The 21390-nt window shown below is 40.5% G+C and overlaps 1 long non-coding RNA gene across 1 annotated transcript in view; it reads right to left on the minus strand.

Annotated features, from left to right (window-relative positions):
- Positions 1–3188: 3188 nt before the first annotated feature.
- The window catches only part of LOC138412051 (uncharacterized), a 48675-nt gene continuing 30473 nt past the window's right edge, over positions 3189–21390 (minus strand). The window contains exon 3 of the long non-coding RNA XR_011244573.1: positions 3189–3459. This is a non-coding gene — a long non-coding RNA (uncharacterized lncRNA). The remainder of the gene's footprint in view (positions 3460–21390) is intronic.

The following is a 21390-nucleotide window of genomic DNA, read 5'->3' on the forward strand; positions in this document are numbered from 1 at the left end:
CGAGTGAAGTCTGTTATAAGGGCTCTGCAGGTTTGGAGTGGGACCAGCAGAGCGATGAGGTTTTTCCTGGCAGATCCAACTACATGTGCCTGATATGCTCGGATAGAAGATGTGAAGCATGTTCCCCTGCTGCTGCCTGCATGCCCCCCCCCCCCCAGGCTTCCCAACCTCAGGAGGAGGCTACAAGATGGTGATGATCGGGACGCTGGTGCTCTTCAGCCCTGAGCCTGACAATATCTGGCAGCTGATCCAGATATGCTGCTCCAAGCTTCTGCAGGTTCAAGCCTGCATGTCTGAACAGACCATCAACAAGTGGAGTTAGCATGACTCATCCGGTCACACTAGGATATGCACCATGTTATTTTAAAGCAGAAAAGCCATAGAAAATCAACCCAATTCTCCACCTACTCTGTTCCAGCTGAAGCCCAGATCCACCCTGGACTGGAGGCTTCTTACCAGGGCTCCTCCCAGTCAGCCAAGAGATAAGAGGCTTGTTAACCATCTTGTTAAAGAGAGAATGTCAGAGCAGATTCCAACGTACACACATGCAGAGATAAGCGTCTATAACCTACAAAGGCTCATTAGAGAGGGACGAGACCCTTTTGAAAAACACGTTTTTGGTAAGTCAACATCCTGACCACTGTAGGTACATACCTCCACCAAGGCCACAACGCAATCAAGCCGCATCATATTTCATACACTCATAAGCAGTTTTCAGATGGAGAATATCTGGAATATTGCCTCATTGTCTTTCACATATAGAACTCAGCTGGAGAAAGAAAGAAAATGTCGGATATATATCCAGGCAAAGGGTGTCACCAGGCTGAAGCATGCTGGAGGCAGGACATAACTTGTGTGGCAATTGCATGTTTTTCTTTACAGCATCAACACCGACACTGGCCCTTATCGCTCAAAGCTCTTGAACCAGCATCTGACACAGGGAACTGGTGAAGTGAACATATTGTCCCAATGCTCGGGGGACAAGTAAAAAAAAAAAACTTCAGTATTTTTTTGTCATTTTAAAACACAATATGGATTGGAACAGATCTAATATGATTTACCAAAATAAAAGTGAATTTCACTTTTGAAAAACACAGGGGTCTCTGGCCAAACTAACAGGCTTGAAATCAATGTGTTGAAACTCAGTCTCTGCAGCTCGTCAACCAAGTGATAGTCATGTGGCTGAAAGAACGCTGTATGCAAATGAGCCAAAACCAAGCCGCCTCAACTAAACAATTCCTGGTATATATAATAGATTTTATGTTGCCATGGAAATGCCGCTGAATAGCCAGTCGCACTCGGCTCAAAGATGCTGACGGTCTGTGGCTCCACTTTGACGAATACCCGACCTGACAGTGTTTTTTACTGTCCTCATGGAGACAAAGAGACACCATCGACTCAAACAAATCCAAATATTCCACTGCTTTTGGATCGGTGTCACTTCTAAAAACACTGTTTGCATGATGACATGAATTGTTATATTATATTATTGTTGTTATCATATTTAAATGTTCTTAATTCAAAAACAAATATTCATAATATGTTAAGCGTTTTGTAAAACAAAACATCTAAAATGCATGTAAACCACAGAGGTCGCTCATCTTTACTCTGAGACTACCCACAAGAGCATCCCCTGAAATAGTTCCCCCTGGAGGGGCAGGTGTACCAAAACAACGGCCATGGTTGGAGACGAACATGGTCAGTGTCCTGTGGACCAATCTCTGATGTACAAACTATGGATTAGAATGTATAGATTACAGAAATGTATGGTCAGTCTTTCCATAGTAGTAGTACTAAAAGAGTATAAGTATGGACATCCGTGATATTGAACATGAAGGGAAAGTTTCCGGCTTTCACACAATCAAAAAAAAACATCTTAATCATGCAACTGGTGATTAGTTAAATCTTAATTAAAATGTGGATTATGAAATTTCCATAAAACTGTGGAAAATGGTCTGAGTGCCCCAGGTGAAGCTTCATCTTTTATCTGACCAATAATCCACAACATAAAAAAAAACACTGAAAAAAGATATTTCAACTATAAAAGCAGTTCGAGGAGCATGAACAAGTAATTATTTAATTAATAATTTAATTATTGATCAATCTTTGCAAATTAATTTTTAATAATCAATCAATGCAAGAAAAAATGATCATCTTCTTACATGTTTAAATATCTTCAATTATCAATAATAATATGAGCAGACCAAACGTTCTGACCCGTTTTTTTGGCGAAGAAGACTGGCTGTGTGTGTGTGTGTGTGTGTGTGTGTGTGTGTGTGCGTGTGTGTGTGTGTGTGTGTGTGTGTGTGCGCGATGCTGTTGCTCTGAGGAAGGTGATGAGCCGGTGTCTCAGTAAAAGGCAGCTTTGGGATCCAGGGGCTCCACTATCTGTTTGGCCGCCCGAGCACAGGGCTGTGCTCAGGGTGTGATAACACAGGACCCACGCATAAAACAGGCTTAGTCTCCCAGAAAAGTTCTTTAATCAGTTTGATGCGCTTAGTGAGCAAAGACTGTGGGAACTGAAGTGAAGAAACTCAGGTCAGATAATGAGACTTACATCTGTAATATAGAGAATGTGATTTCCTTGAATCCAGCAGAGAAAGAAGAAAAGCTCATTATCCTTATCACTTGTCAGAGAGGCAAGATATAAATATTATGCATATTTTGTGAGCCTCTTGTCGGAAATTAGCTAAATCCGTCTTTCTTTTCTTTTACCAGTTTGCATTTTATGTGCATTTCTCATATTTCACGCTTTTAAATGCATGAGGCCAGTGCTTTAATATGTATCTTGACTTCATCCACGTACTTTATTTTTGCGCCCTTTTCATTTATTTCTGAGAAAGCTGACGGTTAATAGAACATTGAAATGGATGATAATCCCGTGTGTCGCAAACCCTCCCCGGGGACTGTCCTCTCCCTCTGGTGGGGAACAGCCCAGTTTTTGTTCTTATGTCCTCCCAAGCAACAGATTAAATGAAATGTGATGGATGTGGGGAGAGAGGAAAACAGTTCTACAAGCCACAAAGCAACAGGCATTGCGACATTGGGTAATTACGGCTGACATTGATTAGCACTTAGCCTAATCATTGCAACAGTCCTGCGCAATTTCCACAGTTTTGCAGAAGCCTTATCTTATAATCTTAGAAATGAATTCAGCTCAGACATCTTTGTATATGTCGTATCTTTACTCAAGTTATAAAAGTTTAAAGGCGTCACAGTCTGAAGCTTCAGATTCTTGAATGAGACACTTTCCCCCCACAGAGGTCAGGGTGTTGCTGCAGCTGCAGAACAGGGCGCCTGGAGTCGATGCAGAGTCTTGCTTAAGGGCACTTCAGCAGCTTGCATGCTCCGCCGTCACAGAGGCTTGAACCTATTTTAAGGATAGTCTCCCAACCCACTCCTATGCCAGTCTGCTGAGAGGCAATGTCATGGTCACTGGAGTCACATCATCCCTGCCTGCTGTTGACGAAATGCAAATAAAGCTCGCACTCTGGATGCAGTCAGGAAATGAGACTCGTACTGATACAAGAATATAAAGAATAACAGAAGGTCAATCAGTGACATAATTGCACTTCACCAAGTCTCCTTTTTATGTTAATCAGGTGCAGACTGTTTAGCAAATATGAGATTTAATATTTTATATTATGATTTTTAAACTAATCTTCAGGTGTTGGAACATGATTAATTGAGTGTTATAACCCGAGGCTCAGTTAAAAAGCACCGCAGGTTATAGATCTCTAAGAAAATACATGTTTTTCTAATTGTGTGACCCACCTCTTGGCGCGCTATAAACCACAGTCAGTTTTTTTTTTTTTTGCATGAAATAAAAAGTAGCTTGCTCAGAGAAAATTAATTCTTTCTATAGCACCAAAGTGCTGGCTGCCGCTTTGATTTTGGAAGATTCAAAGCAGACAGGTTGAGAAGTGCAGCTGTAAGCGGTGCCACCTTTGACTTCTAAATGAATGCGATACATCCCACATCCTGATGCTGTGATCACGGTGTTGAGGCAGCAGAGCATGTACCCAAACATTACGGTGGAGCTTAAAGAGAAACGCACTGCACAAAACCTTGGAAACTGCCAACATTAGCTTCATTAAATAAATAAAAAAGTTACATACACAATGACTGTGCCAATAATGTTCCAGCTCTGGAATCGAACCAAATAATCTTTAGCACAGTGGTCTGAGAAAATCAAAGCCTCTTTGGTGTGAAATGTCATTTTTCATCTGCTCCTGCTTGTTATTATCAACTTGCAGAAAAGATAATATAATGATATGCTGAGTGAAAAGAGGAGAAACAAAGTGCTTAGTGTCTGCTTTAGCTGGAGTATTGTTTGCCAGTGAAATCAGTTCTTTTTTAAACACAGTCAACACCTAAGGCTTCGCACAATGCAAATGCAGCTTCAAATCAAGGATGCATGCGTAATGGATTTCCTACATTTGAAATGACTGACTGAGCAATGAGCACTATGCATCTGGTATGAGCAAGGGAGTGCCTTTAAGTCCATTTACAGCACACGGGTCGTTCATTTTGCTTATAGGCAAAGGGAAAAATATTATAAAAAAATTACAGACAATGCAGAATTACAGGGGAGGAGAAATTGATTTTTTGTTTTGTTGCTGAAATAGCTGCGGTGGAATCGCCATTGGGACGGTAAAAGAGTGGTTAGTCACTGCCTCCCTTTATTAGCATTATGTAAGAGATGTCAAGGCTGGCTTGGCTAACACATCCCCCATGATGCCATGAGCTACTCATGCATGTTTTACATCCTGCTACGCTGCTGTGAGATTGGACTTAGAACCTCTGGAGGCTAAGTGACTTCTCATGTAGAGGTCAATGCCTTTGCTCTACTTTTTCTACATGTAAATGGTACAACGTACACGATGACTGGCGAGTGAGCGTGTGTGGTGGGTGCAAATGGGGAAAAATACTGAGCGAGAGAATGAAGAAGTTATGCACCAGTCAGTATAAACAACTCGACATGTATATGCAAGCTTCGCCATTATACACGGAAATACTTAACCTTTTTTTTCCCCAGAAAAGTAGGAGTGTAATTCATGATAACAGCATCTTCCCTCATGCCAGTTGCAGTTGTGTCTTGACATGGAAAAAAGCCTGAAAGAATGAGATTAAGATTACGAGGCTACAGCCTATATCAGGCAGCGAATGTATCATTTGGAATATAAGCTGTCATTTTACCCGACAGAGCACAGTGTGTATATATATGTGTGTGTAGCAGTGTATTTATACGTGCTTCTTGGTGGCTCTGTCTGTACAAATACATCTCCCTTCCACTATTTCAACAGCAGGTACCCTGAGATGGAAGTGTCGTTATTTAACTTGTCTGGTTAAATAAGGGTTATAAAACACAATAATATTAAATGTGTAATGAAGTGATAATCTTTGACTTTGATACTGTGTTGGAAAAATGTGTTTCTCTGGTTGTTTTGGCACTGGCAGAGCTGGGTGGGGGGGGGGGGACGTTTCTCTCTCTCTAACCTCTCTGAGTCGGATTGCATTCTCGACACTTTGTAAAGCTTCGCTGGAAAAGAAAACATCAGCATGTTGCTGCCATTGCGATCACTATTTATACTGGTAGTGAATGAAATGATGCGGCACAGTGTAGCTTGGCTCTGTGTCGTAAACTTTAGTTTTTATAGACTTAGCAATGTCAGGACTGCCTTAAATAACAGTCCTCTGAGCTGCTGTGAACTCACCTGTGTTAGATGCTGTATTATGTCTTAGCTCTCAATTTCAAATAGGAACCATTTTTCGATCACACTATTTTGTTGCAGTGTTGGGTATACACATTTGTGTGTGCAACACGGAACATATTCCAAATTAAAAAAGATTAATAGATGCAGTTAATCTGGTTTTTGGTGGTGCAGATTTTCTAAATTGATATCCATGATTCTCCAGACAACTTAAAGCACCCATGTAATTTGATTTCTGTCACTTTTGAGTCCGCTGGTTTCCTGTGTCATTCCAGATATGATGGACAATTTATTACCACGTGCAGCCTTGTTTGTGTTCACAGTCGTATAATTAAAAATTCCATCATCCATAAATGATGAATGAATTCCATGAAGTGACTGTGCTCTACTTTATTTTTGGCAACAGATTACATCTGAATTAATCAGGTTATTGTAGTTCTGCAACATGTAATCCTGCTCCCACGGCTCAGCATGTATGGGGGGTTTGGATCTCACTGCCTTTTCATCTGTTGCTGCTGAATAGTTTTAAACATGAAAGTGAACTTCCATGATGCAAGTAAGGCTTTAAATTGAACATCGTCACATCCTGCAATAAAGGAAATCTCTCTTTTGTTGGCATCAGCTCGGGGTGAGGGAGAGGATAGCACTTAATGTTGTGTGTGTGTGTGTGTGTGTGTGTGTGTGTGTGTGTGTGTGTGTCCACTGCTCCTCCCCCATTGAGAGCCAAGTAATTTTATGCTCTAATTCTTTCCTTTAAATTAGGCAGGAGGCATAAAATATGAAAAGGGCAGGGATATTTTGAGAGGTCACGTGATTTGTGACATAAATACTTAACGACCACTTGAAATGAAACGTTTCATTGTGTCATCTGAGCAAATAATGTTCAGCTGTAACTTGATTGAATACGAGAGTGGTGTCTAATGTGCTCTGCATCCTTTATTTACCCGTGGAGTAGGACGGGATGCAGCCATAGAATAATCTGCCCGACCAGTTTTGCATTAATCTGGGTGTAATGCAATATCCAATCCCCTGCTGCGACCGTTTTCTGGCAAAATCGAATCAAACAGAAGACACAAAAATCAAGGGCTTCATTTTACTCTTCACGAAAATGAAAATGATGCCTAACGCCAAGAAATGATATCTGATAAATAATAAAGCTGTTGATTATGTTTCACCCATCTTCAACTTTTTTTATCTTCAAATATGACATCTGACATCTGTCTTGGTTGAGTCTGTCATTTGTTACGGTATTCACATGATGACGTCTTACACCTCCATTCTGTACTATGAGCTGTGTGTTGTTGGGAATAAATTAAGCGCTGTCAAATCTACAACGTTTCCCCCTTTACCTCCTGACATTTATGAGGTGTTATTTCTCTCATGTATTACCAAATTGCATGCATGCAATTCATTTCCCCCAAGGCACCTTGTCGTTTTTCTCATCTCCACAGAGTGACTGGGGCAGTGAGCTATATGGGAGATATATTAGTGTCCGGGAGCAAAGCACCGAGAGGGTAGGGCCTGTCTTGATGATTTATTCCAAATCCAAAAGCTCTGCAGGAGCGTGTTGTCAATCCCATTGGCATCACCTTAGGGTCACATCAAAGCACTGAGTTGGAAAAAACAGAGACAGTTGTTTACAAATGCAGCCGCCTGTTTTGTTCTTTCGTTGGAGATGGGAATTAAAACGTAAATTGGGGCTGCGGTATTAAATATGAAGAGGGGGTGACACGTCTGTGAAATTTGACTGGCATTTTCTTGGCAGGAACAACAAGCGGCGTTGTGGCATCAGTCAATTATGCTGGAGTTGTTTTGTTTTTTTAAAGACACATTCTTAAGCAGGCTTTACGTTTGGTTTGCTGAGGAGTGGAGTGCGTCTGTGCCAATCTTAAGCAGGATACTGGCTGCAGACCGAAAGCGAGCAATTTACAAGTTGTAACCAAGAAACACACATATCATAAAGTAACAGCGATAAAAACAGGAAACTCAGTTCATGGCTGGAGTCATAGTATCATCCTGAATCATACTGCTCGAGTCATCAATTCCTCTCTTCCTTACTGCCCAGAGGTCAGGAAGAGGATTAATCATTTCAATACATGGACGATAAATAGCTTTTAGACCTCATTTGTTTGTACAGAATGTTAAGAAGCCACATCGCAAACAAATGCTTCAACATAAAGTGCCACATTATAAATAATTTACATCAGTGCTTCCCAACCTTTTTTTTTGTATATGCACAGCAGATTGTAACATTTTAATAAAGTCATATAAAAACATTGACAAAGCATTATCTTTTCATTGCTTTCCAGGGCATGCATTGACATTTGAAAAATAGATAACCAAACAATAATTTTGAAGTGAAGTGGTTGGATGCTAAAATTTGCTCTTGTGTAATGGCAGCTAACAAGCTATCAAATATGTTGTCATACCTTGAAACACAGTCCAATTGGGAAAATAGCTCAAGTGAAATTGAAATGTTCAACCACTGATTGTGAATATAAATGTATATTATTTTGTGGTCAAACCATTTATCCATTAAACCACGATAAAGAATGTAATTTCATTAACAACCATTTTTTTTACAAAGAGTATTGACCGAAGCTTAAGCCACCCCAGGGAAGGTTGTGTTTGAATAGCCTATTGTCCTTTTTTTCTTTATTGTAATGGTTAGCTAAATGAAATTAGCTTTAGGAAGAAAAAACAACACCATGAGAATATATCAACAGTATCGCATATGAAAACCCGACATTATCCTCCACTTGAGATTGAATCTGTTAAATTTTCCTCCTGGCTAAAGTTGTTGTATTCAGTCTCAGTGTGATGGAAGTGCGGACATTACACTGCTATTTGCTTTCATATTGTAGTCCCAGTGGGAAGCATTCAGCCCAGCAAGGTTTATTCATGAGGACAGGCGAGTGCCTTGTGCATTATAAATAGAACAGAGCTCTCAGCCATGCTCAGGATCTAACTGCATCTCGCCAGTCACCACAGGTTTGAGGCTCTGAAATGCTGCAGCAATACTCTCACCACAGAAAGGCAGCTTAGTAAAAAAGAGTTTTGTTTACTTTTAGTCTCCATCACAGGACAATGACACTTGATTTGACAATTTGCTCATTATCCCTACATCCCCGGCGTTGAGTCAATATTAGATCCACGCTGTGAGATTCACAACCTTGAAATCGTGTTTGCTTTGCTCACAGTTAAAGACAGAATTACTATTGACTCTGAGTTTATGTTTGAACCGCATTGATTGGTAACATTTTTTTATTTTATTTTCTAATATTGCTCACAAAGACGAGATGGAGAGCATGAAAAAAATTAAATCAGCCTGGATGCTGTTGGCAGTGTATCAGGTAACACTGCGACATAACAGCCTCGAGTATAAATGACTTGCTTTGATGCATGCTATCTGCATCTCTCCAATTTTGCTCAGCCGCTGAAAGAATTAAAGATTCAACTCCAATCCAAAGCAAAGCTCTGCTGCCATTCATAAGAGCACTTTTGATTATTTGAAATTCCACACTGTTTCCCTCTAAATGGCAAAAGCTAGTTTTAATCTTGTGGCATATTTTATTCAGAATGGCCAAGTCGCCGGGATCCTCCTTCTTTATCAGACCCCTGAAAGACTTCTTTGTGTCCCGTTCTGTGATTTAAATTTTGATACAGAGTCAAACTGATTGCACTGCAAGAAACCAAAGGTGATTATCCTGATGGACTAGATAGCAAAATGTAGCCCATTATGTGTGGGGGAAAAGGTTGATTAAAAGTTGACTCTACTTTCTTTGCCATGCAGCATATTGCACCAAAGGCCTCCTCAGACTTGTGGGAGTAGAAAAGACGCACTTTATATTTCAAAATTATTCACTAAACGGCACAATGATTGAACAACGTAAAACTCGATCAACCGCAAGAACTCTTCAACACGTCTTTTGAAGATAATGTATATTGATTTACAGATTAGTTTCGACCGCAAATTACATCAACATGGTGAAATGTCAAAGCAGATTTCAAATCACATCTGGCAGTTCGGACTTAAAACGCAGAAGTGCCGCTTACTATTGGCAGTGTTGTTCATGAACGTGCTAAAGAGGAACATTCGTTGAACACGCTCACATTTGTGGTGAACGGTGAAATGAACGGAACAGTTCGCAGCTGCTGAACGTGACGTCAACGTAAATGTAATATTTTTTCCAGCTGAAGAAAATATCATTGGTGTTTAGCAAGTCATTCTACAGATTTCCTCTACCCATTCTACCAAGGTATAGTCTATAGCAGGGGTCACCAGTGAGCCGCGTCTGAAATTTGATATGCGTTTCTAATTAAATTTTATTATTTATTTTTTATACTGTCAAATTTGAATTCTCATATTGAAGTTGACTATTGACTCTGATTTGTTCAAAGGGTTGCTCAGCGGCTAGTGAAGATGGGACATTTTTCTTATGAAATGTTGTAGAAGTGATCGTCTAAAAATTTAAACAATTACAAACGATTAATAGAAATAAAGTGTTGTTGATAATTGTGAGAAATCATTAGCGTGATCAGTGTCTTCACATCGATGAATATCATTTATCATTAATCATAATATATAACTTAAGGCAAACTGAGCAAATTTGTTACTTCAGAAGAGTGTATCAAACTGGTAGCCCTTCGTATGACTCAGTACCCATGAAGTAGCTCTCAGTTTCAAAAAGGGCGGTGACCCCTGGTCTAAATCATGATCACATTGACACAACTTAAACTTCTATGTTACCTTGTCGGTGAACTGAACTTTCTAAGTGTGAATTTGCACAACACAATCCATGCGACGTTTTCTTGTTGCAGAATTAAATAAAACACAACTCCATAAAAACAATGGGCCAGTAGTATACCGTGTTAAAGAGCACTTCCATGTTGGATAAAGATCTTTGAGTGATTGAAGCCTTTGTGCACAAATGTCTGTTTAAACAACTTATTTGTATATGGTAAACAACAAAATGCTGATTTGTCCTCCAGTGCATTTCTTAACCTCAGATATTTGATTTAACTTCTATACTGTGAAGGTGATTTTGTTACATATGTTCATGTCCATTTCTAACTGTTAAATGTAAACAATATCAATCTATTTCTATCAATTTCCAGATTTCAAAAATGCTCATTAAATGTACATACATTTCAATATCAGCTATGCTCCAAAGAACTGTGTATTCCTTTTACTCCTCAGAGATGTTGTGTCTTATTTTTTCCTAAGATAAATAACAGCCAAAATACATTGGAGAGATTTTATATTGAGAGTAATACAGAGGAAGTGCTGCCCCTAGCAATGTCAGAGTAAGTTACAGTCATCCCGAAATAGGTACTGAGGATAGGAGGTGAACATGTCATCCTGACTTAGGCCGAGCCAACAGGAGCTTTTCAGAGAGAACAAAAGCAGCCTAACTGTCTCCCTCAGCCACACACAACCTTTGTTTCATGCAGCCGGCTACGATTGAAGCTCATGAGCTCTCCAATCAGATCAAGGATTTAAACGCATTATCTCCCCCAGACCACAATGAAGCAGCAGAGGCCATCAATATTTCTGTAATGACTAAAAAAAAAAAAAAGGGGTGGCGATATATACAGACATTTCATTATTGGAGCAAAAGGTTGACGTTGAAATTCCAGTTAAATGTTGTCTTCAGTGAGAGGCCGTGCGACTGCATCATAAATCTCCAGCCAACATCATGGAGGTCCCCCATGAAACTGTCCAAACAGGCAGATCAGAATTTATTTTTCTTCACTAATGAAAGACGGCCAGTGCTGTGAATGGGCACAGAACATGGCTGTAGATTTGAGTATAGTGAAATATCCCCACCAATGTGTTTGCCCATCTCAAACTCAACTCTTGAAGTCATCTCTGTGTTACCAAGAGATCAATGGAGTTGCTGGAACAGGACTCAGGAAAGCACAGACTGTTCCTCCACCAAGCAAATGCACATTCTCATCAGCTCCCTTAATAAGTCTGATTTCATTAAGAGCCATGAATTTTATTTGATATTTTGTCTGTTAATTATTTCATATACATTTAATTTACCTGGTACTTTTGTATATTTAATAATAGTTTTGTGCAACTCTTTTAATTAGCAGACTCTGAAATTCTAGTGCATTGATTACAAAGTATCTGTACCTTTGCAAATGGCAATAAACATCTACGTATGGTTTCTTCCTCTGGAAAATGTATTTTATGATGAACATTGTATGATTTGCAAACTGTCAGCATTAGCATCATTGTAATGAGTGATACTGTTTATACCTGCCACCTGTGACACCTGAGACTCAAAGAGTGTTGAAACAAATTGGTGTTACCACACTAACAAATGTCCTGGGAGTTTGCAATGTGTCTATTTAAAGCTGCAAAATTGCTCCACACAATGCTGCAGCTCTCATTGCATGTGGTTATCTGAGGCATTGGTGCAAAGAGTCAGGTATGTTCATGTTTGAATGCACACAACAACAACAGCAGGAAAGTAAATAGAGCACAAACGACAGCAGAACCTTGTTAGCATACAGTTCTGCTTTTTCATGTAACGAGCACAATGTAGAAAATGAAACGGATAAACTGAGACGTAGCATCGATGTTTCGGGATCGATTTACTCAGGCCTCACAGCAGAAGTGGAGCTATTGATGAGCGGTGGAGTATTTATAGTTGACATTTGAAACCTATAGATACGTTCAGAGAACTGAACATTGTTGTGGTATTAATCACCTCCGAATATTATTAAATATACTGTGATATGCTTACACACATACTCCACCATTACTGACAATAACCCCTTAATTCATTTACTTTCCATTATGTTACACACTGTTTCTTCTAATTCTCAAACATTCTCATATGTGAATGCATTGTTTTTAAATACATGCAAACGGTGATATACAACCTTGCATTTACGATTTGCTGCAACAACACCATTTCACAAAGTAAAACCATTAATGGCCCTTATTTGACTCTATACAACCAGACAAACCAAGATGTAATGAGTCATTTCCTGGCCCATGCAAATCAGTGTATAACATTTTGCACAAACATAACCTCCATGTCAGAGAAAAATATCAACCAAGAACTATGTCCCTTTCACTGTGACACACGACAACAAACCACTTACTTATATTTTGTAATAGACTCATAAGTCAGAAAGTCTCTGAAATATTGTCGCTGCTTCCAGGACATGGAAGCAAATTTGCTGCCAAGTCCTGGAGTGTTGGCAGCCCTAATTATGTGGTGGGAAAATCAGACGTGTTGAGACAGAGATAGTGATGTTAGCAGACGACGCTATGGTTTGCAAGCAAACGAGCCGACATCCTCCTAACACAAAATCAATTAAATTCATTAGCAGCAAATCAGTTCCCCATGTCTAATACATTCAGGTGAGACGACAAAGTTGTTGTTTTGTTTAGAAGAACAATAAGCCGTTAAAAAACCACTGGAGCCGAGAGCTGAGAGACTCAAATATGGCTGCCGGGGGGTTTGTTAAATCACCTGACAGGGCTCTGCAGGAAAAAAAGGAAGAAATGCCAACTTAACTTTATTCTCTCTGTATACTGTTGTCCAATGTAATCTTTTAGCTGCAAGTTATTCAGCTGGAGAATAACAGCCACATGATAACACAAGCGTACCCCCCACCTCCCCGCTCCGTCTCTGACAGCACAGATGCTGTGGCAGGCTGGGACTGGTCATAGAGTGTCACTCACAATCAGTCTCTGAGTGCCAAAGTGCATTCATCCAGAAAATGCCAGATTCCACTATAATCATTTTTTTCTTATTCTACCTCCATCTCTTCATACCTTTGCTATCTCAGATTGTGAAGACAGGCTATTGAAAATCTTGACCTTCAGGATGACAGTTATCACTGTTCAGAGATTTGTGTGCACTGGGAGTTTGTGATGTACAAATCTTGCTGGGTTCACTTTTTTGTTTGGAAATGTGCTGGACGGTATTTGACTTAAGCCTGTCTGAATATTTGAATTTGGAAATTGACGGCTGGCATCACTTTCTAATGCCTCTGTCTCAATGTCTCTCTTTTTATTTTGTTGAACATTAGTTTTGGAATCATATCCACTGAAAATCTTATTTTACTTTATGTAGCACTTTTCTACAGGCTACAACTTGCTTTAAAGAAAGAAAAAACCTGAAATTGAAGGAACAGCAATTGAATAAGAGAAAAAATGAGCATAATTAAATACACAAACATATGGTAGGCTAACTATCCACAGTGAATAAACGAATACAAAATTAGATATAAGTTACGATACAATTGAAATCAAGCTAAAATTCAAATCAAATTAAAATCAAATATGAATTTGATTCCTTTTAAAACAAATTAATATTTCCAAAGTATTCGATAATCCTTCCTAGTACTGGGTTGGACCCCTGTTTGCCTTCAGAACTGCCTTAATAAATTGTAGCATAGATTCAACATGGTGTTAGAAACATTCCTCACAGATTGACATGATAGCAGATCTGCAGCAACTAGATTTGTCGGCTGCACATCTATCATACGAATCTCCCGTTCCACCACATCCCAAAGGTGCTCTATTGGATTGAGATCTGGTGACTGTAAAGGCCACTGAAGTACAGTGAAGTCATTGTCATGTTCAAGAAACCAGTTTGAGATGATGTGAGCTTTGTGACATGGTGCATTATCCTGCTGGAAGCAGCCATCAGAAGAAAGGTACACTGAGGTCATAAAGGGATGGACATGGTCAGCAACACTACTCAGGTAAGCTGTGGCATTTAAACAATGCTCAATTTGTTCTAAGTGGCCCAAAGTGAGCCAAGAAAATATCCCCCACATCATAACACCACCACCACCACCACCCTAAACCATTAATACAAGGCTGGAGGATGGATACAAGGATGGATCCATGCTTTCATGTTGTTTACGCCAAATTCTGACCCTACCATCTGAATGTCGCAGCTGAAATCGAGACTCATCAGACGACGGTTCTCCAATCTTCTATTGTCCAATTCTGGTGAGCCTGTGCGAATTGTAGCCTCAGTTTCCTGTTCTTAGCTGACAGGAGTGGCACCCGGTGTGGTCTTCTGCTGCTGTAGCCCATCTGCTTCAAGGTTCAACGTGTTGTGCCTTCAGAGATGGTATTCTGCACACCTTGGTTGTAACGAGTGGTTATTTGAGTTACTGCTGCCTTTCAATCATCTTGAACCACTCTGCCCCTTCTCCTTTGACCTCTGACATCAACAAGGCATCTTCGTCCACACAACTGCAGCTCACTGGATATTTTCTCTTTTTCGGACCATTCTCTGTAAACCCTAGAGATGGTTGTGCGTGGAAATCCCAGTAGATCAGGAGTTTTTGAAATACAGAGACCAGCTCACCTGGCACCAACAACCATGCCACGTTCAAAGTCACTTAAAAACCCTTTCTTCCCCATTCTGATGCTCGGTCTAGATGCCTAAATGCATTGAGTTAATGCCATGTGATATAATGATTAGCTAATAAAGTGGCCCAGGAGTGTATATATACGCACACATCATTTTTTTCAAGAGTGGGGATATTTCCTGTCTGATCTCAATAGGATTTTGTCCTTTTTCCCCCAGCATTAGAATGTGCCTTCAAACATGTGTTGAATTAAAGATCATATTTTGGCACGGTTGACTTTTTTTTTTGTGACACACGATCGGAGCAATAGCGGAGGAGGAGGGAACATTCTTTACGGTGATTATGGATGTGACAGTGATGCTGCGAGGTATGATGCGCTTGTTCTGACTGCACCAGCGTCACTGCGGGCGACCGAGAGGACATCGTTTTTCATGCAAAGCTGAGTAATACATGCTGTAGAGTGTTTTTGAATAATGAACTGAAACAAAATAAAAACCCTGCAGAGGTGTGGATAAGTAACTGGGAACCATAGCACCTTGGTAGTGGGCTCATAAACTACAGCTGTATTAGCACAACTGGTGGTGCTCCCCCCCCCCAGAGAGCCATCGCGGCATGATATGGATTTCTCATGTTATTGTAGGGAAACTGAATGAAAGAGTATGTGCTAAGCTTCTCTCAGACGGAGGAAACTTCCCTCTGCAAAATGCCCGACAACCCAGCACAAACAGATTGTAGATCCCTTCATGCTTAAATGGGCAGTCAGGCTGCACAAGGCTTCACGTGATGTCAGGACGTGACCCTGCAGCAGGTTTGAGTGAACCCCCAAAACCACAGTGATGTCGCTTGTGCATATTTGATGATGAATATTTAATGGTAAATGCAGGGGGGGATGGCAAAAGATGAAAAGCCAAGTCTGTGCCTTGGATTTGATCAGCATATTAATGCAGAGCAGTGATTGTACTTCGTTGGCAGAACCTCAAGGCTGGACATTTAGTGGGGAAAAAAATAAAAAGAGACTGACCTTCGAGCCCTGCAGAATGAAGTTTTACCCCAAAAAATAAAAGTTCCCTATCAGCGTTCAATTCTAAAATAAAGTATCATACATTTACATAATTAGAATTTGGATCTCAAGGAAGAGTCCAGCTCTCCACCATTTAGTAATAAGCGCTGCGGGATATCAGAAACCTCCACAGAGGACAAGTGGGCGGTGTTTTGAAAGGGAGATGAGGCTCCATGCTGCAGAGACTCGTACACGAGTTCAGACCGGAGGAGACACCTTTCTGTTGAGAGGAGCTGATTTAAAGTAGCTGCTGGGGAGAGTTTACCGTCCGACTCTTGCAGTATATAACTGCCGTATAATTTAGTTCTTATCTACCCATGTCGCACAGGCTGATCTGGGATAATGGCATTGTTTGATGAGGCAGCCAAGAGAGCAGACTGCAGAGTCGCAGATACATCCTTCACATAAACGCCCCGTGCAGTGGGGAGTGTTTCACTTTTCAGTTTTTCAGTTTTTGAGTGGTTGATAAGACTGAAAGAATATTAAAAATACAAGAAAACCGGTGAATGCGGCAAGTTCTCCTAAATCCCACATACACACAACTGAAGAGAAATCTATTCTTACATATATTACATATATTTAATGGTTCTTACATGAGGCCCAAAGTTCAAGTCCACATAATGTTCCAACAATAAGCAGGGCTTCAGTCATGATTGTGTAAATGTGACCTTAAAAGTGTGTGTTTTCACAGACGGGCCCTCAGAGAGACAGGAAGTGTGAGTAAACTCTGGTGAAGAACAGCAGGGTGATCTAAGAGCTGAGTGCATGATGTCAGTTCATGTAACTGGGAGTAAACCCACCTTTCCAAAGATATAAATGAAAATAATGAATTCCTGAGAGACAGCCATATGGCTGTTAAAATAACAACCCGGTACACAATTCATCATCCCATTAGAAGTGAGCAGAACTCAGAGCAGATGTTATTGTACAAAGTTTTTTTAAGCATTATGTTAATCACCCCTGACTGATCTCATGAAACCTTGTCTGCCTATGTATAGAACTGGGTCAGGATTTTTTTGTCGGAGTCTATCTTGTATTATCATTAAAAAAACATGTGTATTATGGTCAAGAAGACACTGAGGCAGATAAATCTGATTATTTCCATCCATCCAACCATTTATCTGTTGAGGGTCGTGGATAGAGCTGGAGACAATCCCAGCCGACAGTGGGGGGAAGTGGATTACACTGCAGACACGTCGCCAACAAATAGGCTTCATCCATTCTACAACGTTTCCGTTTGAAAATGGCGTGACACAGGGATCGTTGCAGCTTGCTAAAATAATATCTTGTCTCCTACACATGTGAACTGTTGTATTGTCTGTATTTGTAGCAGACAACCTGTGTCATCTCCCTCCTTGTCTCTGTTTTTGAGCCGGTCTGTGACATATTATTGTAAAATGCAAACTGCACAACGGCTGTTAGCGAAGACAGTAACGCTTGGGACTGAGTATCCATGTTGTGTTTCGACACTGATGGCCGAGGCTAGTGACTGTTGTTTTCTTCTGGAGGAGGATCATGCGATAGAAGCCTGACGAATCAGTGAAGGCTACGTCATGACTGAAAAGGCCCAATCAGAAAGAGGTTGTGACTGTCTGCGTCATCGTTTCCAGACTAAAACGTGGCCCTGCAGTTTTCAAACTAAAACGGGGCCAGCAGCGTTTCCAAACTTCACTGTTTCAGAGACTCTAAAGCTGCGGAGCTGGAACAGAGCTGATACATTTTCAAACAAAAACACAGAAATGTGGATGTATCCATAGAGACAAACAACCATTTACATCTACGTTCAATTAGCGTCTCCAATTAAGCCAGAGAAACGAGGCACGAGGAGGACATGCAACCTCCACACATAAAAACTCCAGCTGAACCAGGATCCAAACCGGAAACCTTCCAGTGAGGTGACACCAATGTACCCACTGCACCACCCTACACAAATAATTTGAAGATTAGAATTCAAACAAAGTGCTCTCATGGCAATTTAGTGACATGACCTTAGAAAACACATGCTGATTATTATTGACTTTTTCTTTTTTGGATGATTGTGTCTCAAACACTATCGATGTTGCTGCTCTGCTGAGGCGAACTCACAAAACTTAAACGTCAGCGCAAAAACTCCCTGCTCACAGACTGCGGTGGTGAGGTGGAGACAGATGTACCACACGGATACCAGGACAGAAAAATCCCACCAATACTTCACTACAAAGAAATATGGACATTTATCTTCTAATATTACCGAAGCATAAGCCAAGAACAGAAAATATCACGGTGACAGCAGAGTGCAGGTTTGCTGTGATAATAAGAGGAATTTTCTAAACTGGGTACAACATTTCCAATTCCATTCTGTCACTGTTATCACAAGCTTGTCATATTTGTGTATCATGTTCCACAACTCTTTAATCCCTTGTGACAAGGTCTGCAAAATGCACTTTTTTTTTTTACATTCCCTCTTTCTTCTCTTTCTTCAAAGAGACACAGTCAGAGCAGGGCGCACAAACTACATTTCATTTTTCTTTAAAATAAAAAATCTTTGTCTTAATCCTGTGTAAAATCTCCTTGATCATTTTGGTTGTGTAAACTCAGGCAGTTTGTTTGTCAAAGAAAATCTAGACAGAAAGAATAATGGGTTATGTTTTATTCTAGTCCTCGTCATGAATAAAAAAGGAAGTCAGAAACATAGTTATAGTTTTCATCATCGGCAGCGACTACAAACTGACTCCATGTTAGATGAGTCTTTTTTATTTTTTAGCTTCAGGAAGGTTTTAGTCTTCAGTCATGGACGGGTTGAGCTGGAGCTGTTTCAGTTATTGGCCTTCCCTGCTCTCCCCTCGGCCGTGTTACGTTTTTTAAGACTTCCACTGAAATGCAGCACAACAGCCGGACGTTTCAGCCGGCAGCAAAAATGCTAGTGAGCTTTTGATGGGAGAAAAACTGCAAGGAATTTGACTGGACACTTTTGAAGGCTACAGTTTGTGGCTTAACTCGCCTCAGGCATGGAAACATCTCGCTATAACAATATTTTTAACCTGTCACTGCTTCAGTCACCATGTCATAGACTCTATGTGGACAAAGTTGGTGACGCCTGAACATTATCCAATAGCAAATTCTTCGATTCTTCAGCACTGGGACAGAGACGAGGCAGATTTCTGGTTGTACTCTTGACTGTTTTACGGTTCTGTAAGTGGTGGGCTGCAAAAACTGCAGAAACGCGTACAAAGCATTGATCAAGTGTCATATCTGAAGAATGCATTTCTACACAGAATTTCCAGCCAGACACAATTTTCAAATCTGAAAAGGTGCAGGCAGCATTTGAGAAGAAACACGGGACAAGGAGAAAACCAGAGCGGGCTTTACTTCTGGAGAAGATGAATCGGTTTTGTCCAGCAAAGCAAACCCTGGCTGTATGCTGAGCGAGACGGGATGTGCCCAGATATGTTGTGTGTTTGTGTTCCACTATTCATCACTTCAAACGCACCCTGAGCTCTCTGCCAATACGCAGCCTCATCCCCGATGCAGCTCACCAGTGTGACTGCCACTGGTGCACTCAGCCCAGGAGCCACAGCCAGTGATTTACTATCTCCCTGTATTTTGTCTCACTCGGGTGCACACCGCTAGCCACACTGTTGCACTGTCACAAGCTGCCTCGCCATATTTGTAATGCTGTGTAAAGCAGTACCTGTGAGGTGGTATATCGCTGCTGCATTCATCAGAGGACACTCTAATCTGCGACTGTCTCGACTCGGCCTTGGCGACAACGAGCAAGATGAGGGTGATGAGGCAGAACCAGCAGAAAATAAATTCTGCATCCGGCTGATCAGATAAAGTGTTGCAATTATTCGCAGGGGACGTTTGCCGTGTTATTTAAGCTGTCGTCAGGCCTTTTACAACCTCAAGAGATTCAGTCATGGGTGAAAATGTGAATGTTAGTTCACTTAATGCTGAACTAAACATGCAGTTGACAAGTTTAAAACTACAATTATCCATTTAAAACGACTCTCAAGGGTCTGACTAATTAGGTGAAGGTGTGAATGTAAGTGGCAAATTGCATTTGTACATCTGATCATCTATTAGCAGCACAGGTGGCTTTTTCTCATTCACTTTGTTATTTCTTCCTCTTTTATAATGCAAACTGGAAAACCTGAATACAAACATAAATGAATATGTGGCAGAGGTTGAGCCGCAGGCCAAATGGTCTTTGCAGAGTGAGACCGCCACTCAAAATGATTTAAAAAACGCCACTTCATATTTTCACAGCAAGTACGGTTCTTTTCCTTAAGGGGCCAATTTAGATTTTGACATTAAGCTGCACTGGGTTACTTTTTAAGGTACTAGATTGCAACAGGAAATGCATTTTCATAATAAACTGATATTGAATAGACAAAACCCCCCGTCAGTCAACTGCACGAAACACTGATGACTTTGTACAAGATGCCAAAGAGAATATGAGACAAGCTGGATATACAGCAATGCTTAAAGTTTACCGTTAATGAAAAACATGATTGCAAAAGTGACAACACAGAAAAGCCACACAACAGAAACACAATCACAACTGAAGTGATTGACATCAGATGTTGACAATCAAACATCAGTAGAGTCATTTACTGCTGTCAAGTGAGCGGCCGTTTGTCACTATATAAAATGTGATGTTTGTCTTTTGGAGGAGTTACGGTACAGGTGCGTTTTTATTTTGGGCGCTCTGAGCACCTGTACCTTAACTCCTATAATTAATGAGCACCATATTTTAAATGGCAACTGGCTCGTCCAGGTGTCCATAAACAACAGCAAACTTGACTCATACATCCATGACCTCAGGAACTAACTCGGCCTGTTTCACTCTCACACCCGTCGTCGCTCACCTCTGTTGTGACCGAGTTTATATTATGTTACTTACATTCCAGTTTGCCATAAAGCTGCAGCTCTATTTTATGATTTAAGGCATCTTTGTCAGTAGTAAATATGAAATATATCTACTGTAGAGAGCAGCAACATTTTTTCACTTTTTATGTGTTTCCATACACCACCTCAACCTCAGATGTAAACTATATATGTGTAAAGACACAAAGTTTGTGTACATTTGTAAAATTAAAGCCTTCGCACCAAGTCTGATCTTCATGAGTCCACTAATGTGCATTTCTTGCCTGACAGCTCCACATTACGTCTACTACAACTCTCTGGTTTCACACCTGCACACCTTATGAACTGTTGAGTCATAAAAAGCATCACAGAAATGAATTAAATTGTGCACATGAATATTGGAATGGGATG

Source organism: Paralichthys olivaceus, chromosome 11, assembly GCF_024713975.1.
Source record: "Paralichthys olivaceus isolate ysfri-2021 chromosome 11, ASM2471397v2, whole genome shotgun sequence".
In the NCBI taxonomy this organism is placed as follows: Eukaryota; Metazoa; Chordata; class Actinopteri; order Pleuronectiformes; family Paralichthyidae; genus Paralichthys; species Paralichthys olivaceus.